This window comes from Daphnia carinata, chromosome 6 (assembly GCF_022539665.2).
Source record: "Daphnia carinata strain CSIRO-1 chromosome 6, CSIRO_AGI_Dcar_HiC_V3, whole genome shotgun sequence".
Classification (NCBI taxonomy): domain Eukaryota; kingdom Metazoa; phylum Arthropoda; class Branchiopoda; order Diplostraca; family Daphniidae; genus Daphnia; species Daphnia carinata.
Window position 1 is genome coordinate 10,849,973 of NC_081336.1, and position 8,744 is coordinate 10,858,716.

Genomic DNA, 8,744 nt, shown 5'->3' on the forward strand with positions numbered 1-8,744 from the left:
TGCTTGAATGTAGATCATGAAACTGCTTCTATAACACTATATTCACATTGAATACACGTATATTTGATGCTGTTTGAATGTAGATATTGAAACTCACTGTATCACACTATATTCACATTGAATACACGTATATTTGATGCTGTTTGAATGTAGATATTGAAACTCACTGTATCACACTATATTCACATTGAATACACGTATATTTGATGCTGTTTGAATGTAGATATGAAACTGCTTCTATAACACTATATTCACATTGAATACACGTATATTTGATGCTGTTTGAATGTAGATATTGAAACTCACTGTATCACACTATATTCACATTGAATACACGTATATTTGATGCTGTTTGAATGTAGATATTGAAACTGATTCTATAACACTATATTCACATTGAATACACGTATATTTGATGCTGTTTGAATGTAGATATTGAAACTCACTGTATCACACTATATTCACATTGAATACACGTATATTTGATGCTATTTGATTTTGTTTGAATGTAGATCATGAAACTGGTTCTATAACACTATATTCACATTGAATACACGTATATTTGATACTGCTTGAATGTAGATATGAAACTGCTTCTATAACACTATATTCACATTGAATACACGTATATTTGATGCTGTTTTAATGTAGATATTGAAACTCACTGTATCATACTATATTCACAATGAATACACGTATATTTGATACTGTATGAATTTAGATCATGAAACTGATTCTATAACACTATATTCACATTGAATACACGAACGTTTGATGCTGTTTGAATGTAGATATTGAAACTCACTGTATCACACTATATTCACATTGAATACACGTATATTTGATGCTGTTTGAATGTAGATCATGAAACTGATTCTATAACACTATATTCACATTGAATACACGTATATTTGATGCTGTTTGAATGTAGATATTGAAACTGACTGTATCACACTATATTCACATTGAATACACGTATATTTGATGCTGTTTGAATGTAGATATTGAAACTGATTCTATAACACTATATTCACATTGAATACACGTATATTTGATGCTGTTTGAATGTAGATATTGAAACTCACTGTATCACACTATATTCACATTGAATACACGTATATTTGATGCTGTTTGAATGTAGATATTGAAACTCATTGTATAACACTATATTCACATTGAATACACGTATATTTGATGCTGTTTGAATGTAGATATTGAAACTGACTGTATCACACTATATTCACATTGAATACACGTATATTTGATGCTGTTTGAATGTAGATATTGAAACTCACTGTATCACACTATATTCACATTGAATACACGTATATTTGATGCTGTTTGAATGTAGATATTGAAACTGATTCTGTATAACACTATATTCACATTGAATACACGTATATTTGATGCTGTTTGAATGTAGATATTGAAACTGACTTCTATAACACTATATTCACATTGAATACACGTATATTTGATGCTGTTTGAATGTAGATATTGAAACTCACTGTATCACACTATATTCACATTGAATACACGTATATTTGATGCTGTTTGAATGTAGATATTGAAACTCACTGTATCACACTATATTCACATTGAATACACGTATATTTGATGCTGTTTGAATGTAGATATGAAACTGATTCTATAACACTATATTCACATTGAATACACGTATATTTGATGCTGTTTGAATGTAGATATTGAAACTGATTCTATAACACTATATTCACATTGAATACACGTATATTTGATGCTGTTTGAATGTAGATATTGAAACTCACTGTATCACACTATATTCACATTGAATACACGTATATTTGATGCTGTTTGAATGTAGATATTGAAACTCACTGTATCACACTATATTCACATTGAATACACGTATATTTGATGCTGTTTGAATGTAGATCATGAAACTGATTCTATAACACTATATTCACATTGAATACACGTATATTTGATGCTGTTTGAATGTAGATATTGAAACTCACTGTATCACACTATATTCACATTGAATACACGTATATTTGATGCTGTTTGAATGTAGATATTGAAACTCACTGTATCACACTATATTCACATTGAATACACGTATATTTGATGCTGTTTGAATGTAGATATTGAAACTGGTTCTATAACACTATATTCACAATGAATACACGTATATTTGATGCTGTTTGAATGTAGATCATGAAACTGATTCTATAACACTATATTCACATTGAATACACGTATATTTGATGCTGTTTGAATGTAGATATTGAAACTCACTGTATCACACTATATTCACATTGAATACACGTATATTTGATGCTGTTTGAATGTAGATATTGAAACTCACTGTATCACACTATATTCACATTGAATACACGTATATTTGATGCTGTTTGAATGTAGATCATGAAACTGATTCTATAACACTATATTCACATTGAATACACGTATATTTGATGCTGTTTGAATGTAGATATTGAAACTCACTGTATCACACTATATTCACATTGAATACACGTATATTTGATGCTGTTTGAATGTAGATATTGAAACTCACTGTATCACACTATATTCACATTGAATACACGTATATTTGATGCTGTTTGAATGTAGATATGAAACTGATTCTATAACACTATATTCACATTGAATACACGTATATTTGATGCTGTTTGAATGTAGATATGAAACTGATTCTATAACACTATATTCACATTGAATACACGTATATTTGATGCTGTTTGAATGTAGATATTGAAACTCACTGTATCACACTATATTCACATTGAATACACGTATATTTGATGCTGTTTGAATGTAGATATTGAAACTCACTGTATCACACTATATTCACATTGAATACACGTATATTTGATGCTGTTTGAATGTAGATCATGAAACTGATTCTATAACACTATATTCACATTGAATACACGTATATTTGATGCTGTTTGAATGTAGATATTGAAACTGATTCTATAACACTATATTCACATTGAATACACGTATATTTGATGCTGTTTGAATGTAGATATTGAAACTCACTGTATCACACTATATTCACATTGAATACACGTATATTTGATGCTGTTTGAATGTAGATATTGAAACTACTGTATCACACTATATTCACATTGAATACACGTATATTTGATGCTGTTTGAATGTAGATATTGAAACTCACTGTATCACACTATATTCACATTGAATACACGTATATTGATGCTGTTTGAATGTAGATATTGAAACTGATTCTATAACACTATATTCACATTGAATACACGTATATTTGATGCTGTTTGAATGTAGATATTGAAACTCACTGTATCACACTATATTCACATTGAATACACGTATATTTGATGCTGTTTGAATGTAGATATTGAAACTTACTGTATCACACTATATTCACATTGAATACACGTATATTTGATGCTGTTTGAATGTAGATATGAAACTGATTCTATAACACTATATTCACATTGAATACACGTATATTTGATGCTGTTTGAATGTAGATATTGAAACTCACTGTATCACACTATATTCACATTGAATACACGTATATTTGATGCTGTTTGAATGTAGATATTGAAACTCACTGTATCACACTATATTCACATTGAATACACGTATATTTGATGCTGTTTGAATGTAGATATGAAACTGATTCTATAACACTATATTCACATTGAATACACGTATATTTGATGCTTGTTGAATGTAGATCATGAAACTGATTCTATAACACTATATTCACATTGAATACACGTATATTTGATGCTGTTTGAATGTAGATATTGAAACTCACTGTATCACACTATATTCACATTGAATACACGTATATTTGATGCTGTTTGAATGTAGATATTGAAACTGATTCTATAACACTATATTCACATTGAATACACGTATATTTGATGCTGTTTGAATGTAGATATTGAAACTCACTGTATCACACTATATTCACATTGAATACACGTATATTTGATGCTGTTTGAATGTAGATATTGAAACTTACTGTATCACACTATATTCACATTGAATACACGTATATTTGATGCTGTTTGAATGTAGATCATGAAACTGATTCTATAACACTATATTCACATTGAATACACGTATATTTGATGCTGTTTGAATGTAGATATTGAAACTCACTGTATCACACTATATTCACATTGAATACACGTATATTTGATGCTGTTTGAATGTAGATATTGAAACTCACTGTATCACACTATATTCACATTGAATACACGTATATTTGATGCTGTTTGAATGTAGATATTGAAACTGATTCTATAACACTATATTCACATTGAATACACGTATATTTGATGCTGTTTGAATGTAGATATTGAAACTCACTGTATCACACTATATTCACATTGAATACACGTATATTTGATGCTGTTTGAATGTAGATATTGAAACTCACTGTATCACACTATATTCACATTGAATACACGTATATTTGATGCTGTTTGAATGTAGATATTGAAACTGATTCTATAACACTATATTCACATTGAATACACGTATATTTGATGCTGTTTGAATGTAGATATTGAAACTGATTCTATAACACTATATTCACATTGAATACACGTATATTTGATGCTGTTTGAATGTAGATATTGAAACTCACTGTATCACACTATATTCACATTGAATACACGTATATTTGATGCTGTTTGAATGTAGATATTGAAACTGCTGTATAACACTATATTCACATTGAATACACGTATATTTGATGCTGTTTGAATGTAGATATTGAAACTGATTCTATAACACTATATTCACATTGAATACACGTATATTTGATGCTGTTTGAATGTAGATATTGAAACTGATTCTATAACACTATATTCACATTGAATACACGTATATTTGATGCTGTTTGAATGTAGATATTGAAACTGATTGTATCACACTATATTCACATTGAATACACGTATATTTGATGCTGTTTGAATGTAGATATTGAAACTCACTGTATCACACTATATTCACATTGAATGTATATTTGATGCTGTTTGAATGTAGATATGAAACTGATTCTATAACACTATATTCACATTGAATACACGTATATTTGATGCTGTTTGAATGTAGATATTGAAACTCATTCTGTATCACACTATATTCACATTGAATACACGTATATTTGATGCTGTTTGAATGTAGATATTGAAACTGATTGTATCACACTATATTCACATTGAATACACGTATATTTGATGCTGTTTGAATGTAGATATTGAAACTCACTGTATCACACTATATTCACATTGAATACACGTATATTTGATGCTGTTTGAATGTAGATATTGAAACTGATTCTATAACACTATATTCACATTGAATACACGTATATTTGATGCTGTTTGAATGTAGATATTGAAACTCACTGTATCACACTATATTCACATTGAATACACGTATATTTGATGCTGTTTGAATGTAGATATTGAAACTGATTCTATAACACTATATTCACATTGAATACACGTATATTTGATGCTGTTTGAATGTAGATATTGAAACTGACTGTATCACACTATATTCACATTGAATACACGTATATTTGATGCTGTTTGAATGTAGATATTGAAACTGATTCTATAACACTATATTCACATTGAATACACGTATATTTGATGCTGTTTGAATGTAGATATTGAAACTCACTGTATCACACTATATTCACATTGAATACACGTATATTTGATGCTGTTTGAATGTAGATATTGAAACTATTCTATCACACTATATTCACATTGAATACACGTATATTTGATGCTGTTTGAATGTAGATATTGAAACTCACTGTATCACACTATATTCACATTGAATACACGTATATTTGATGCTGTTTGAATGTAGATATTGAAACTGATTCTATAACACTATATTCACATTGAATACACGTATATTTGATGCTGTTTGAATGTAGATATTGAAACTCACTGTATCACACTATATTCACATTGAATACACGTATATTTGATGCTGTTTGAATGTAGATATTGAAACTGATTCTATATCACACTATATTCACATTGAATACACGTATATTTGATGCTGTTTGAATGTAGATATTGAAACTGATTCTATAACACTATATTCACATTGAATACACGTATATTTGATGCTGTTTGAATGTAGATATTGAAACTCACTGTATCACACTATATTCACATTGAATACACGTATATTTGATGCTGTTTGAATGTAGATATTGAAACTGATTCTGTATCACACTATATTCACATTGAATACACGTATATTTGATGCTGTTTGAATGTAGATATTGAAACTCACTGTATCACACTATATTCACATTGAATACACGTATATTTGATGCTGTTTGAATGTAGATATTGAAACTGATTCTATAACACTATATTCACATTGAATACACGTATATTTGATGCTGTTTGAATGTAGATATTGAAACTCACTGTATCACACTATATTCACATTGAATACACGTATATTTGATGCTGTTTGAATGTAGATATTGAAACTGATTCTATAACACTATATTCACATTGAATACACGTATATTTGATGCTGTTTGAATGTAGATATTGAAACTCACTGTATCACACTATATTCACATTGAATACACGTATATTTGATGCTGTTTGAATGTAGATATTGAAACTGATTCTATAACACTATATTCACATTGAATACACGTATATTTGATGCTGTTTGAATGTAGATATTGAAACTCACTGTATCACACTATATTCACATTGAATACACGTATATTTGATGCTGTTTGAATGTAGATATTGAAACTCACTGTATCACACTATATTCACATTGAATACACGTATATTTGATGCTGTTTGAATGTAGATATTGAAACTGATTCTATAACACTATATTCACATTGAATACACGTATATTTGATGCTGTTTGAATGTAGATATTGAAACTGATTGTATCACACTATATTCACATTGAATACAGCTATATTTGATGCTGTTTGAATGTACATCATTGAAACTGATTGTATAACACTATATTCACATTGAATACACGTATATTTGATGCTGTTTGAATGTAGATATTGAAACTGATTCTATAACACTATATTCACATTGAATACACGTATATTTGATGCTGTTTGAATGTAGATATTGAAACTGACTGTATCACACTATATTCACATTGAATACACGTATATTTGATGCTGTTTGAATGTAGATATTGAAACTGATTGTATCATACTATATTATATTCACATTGAATACACGTATATTTGATGCTGTTTGAATGTAGATATTGAAACTGATTCTATAACACTATATTCACATTGAATACACGTATATTTGATGCTGTTTGAATGTAGATATTGAAACTCACTGTATCACACTATATTCACATTGAATACACGTATATTTGATGCTGTTTGAATGTAGATATGAAACTGATTCTATAACACTATATTCACATTGAATACACGTATATTTGATGCTGTTTGAATGTAGATATTGAAACACACTATATTCACATTGAATACACGTATATTTGATGCTGTTTGAATGTAGATATGAAACTGATACACTATATTCACATTGAATACACGTATATTTGATGCTGTTTGAATGTAGATATTGAAACTGATTCTATAACACTATATTCACATTGAATACACGTATATTTGATGCTGTTTGAATGTAGATATTGAAACTGATTGTATAACACTATATTCACATTGAATACACGTATATTTGATGCTGTTTGAATGTAGATATTGAAACTGATTCTATAACACTATATTCACATTGAATACACGTATATTTGATGCTGTTTGAATGTAGATATTGAAACTGATTGTATAACACTATATTCACATTGAATACACGTATATTTGATGCTGTTTGAATGTAGATATTGAAACTGATTCTATAACACTATATTCACATTGAATACACGTATATTTGATGCTGTTTGAATGTAGATATTGAAACTGATTCTATAACACTATATTCACATTGAATACACGTATATTTGATGCTGTTTGAATGTAGATATTGAAACTGATTCTATAACACTATATTCACATTGAATACACGTATATTTGATGCTGTTTGAATGTAGATATTGAAACTGATTCTATAACACTATATTCACATTGAATACACGTATATTTGATGCTGTTTGAATGTAGATATTGAAACTGATTCTATAACACTATATTCACATTGAATACACGTATATTTGATGCTGTTTGAATGTAGATATTGAAACTGATTCTATAACACTATATTCACATTGAATACACGTATTTTGATGCTGTTTGAATGTACATCAGGAAACTGATTGTATAACACTATATTCACATTGAATACACGTATATTTGATGCTGTTTGAATGTAGATATTGAAACTGATTCTATAACACTATATTCACATTGAATACACGTATATTTGATGCTGTTTGAATGTAGATATTGAAACTGATTCTATAACACTATATTCACATTGAATACACGTATATTTGATGCTGTTTGAATGTAGATATTGAAACTGATTCTATAACACTATATTCACATTGAATACACGTATATTTGATGCTGTTTGAATGTAGATATTGAAACTGATTGTATAACACTATATTCACATTGAATACACGTATATTTGATGCTGTTTGAATGTAGATATTGAAACTGATTCTATAACACTATATTCACATTGAATACACGTATATTTGATGCTGTT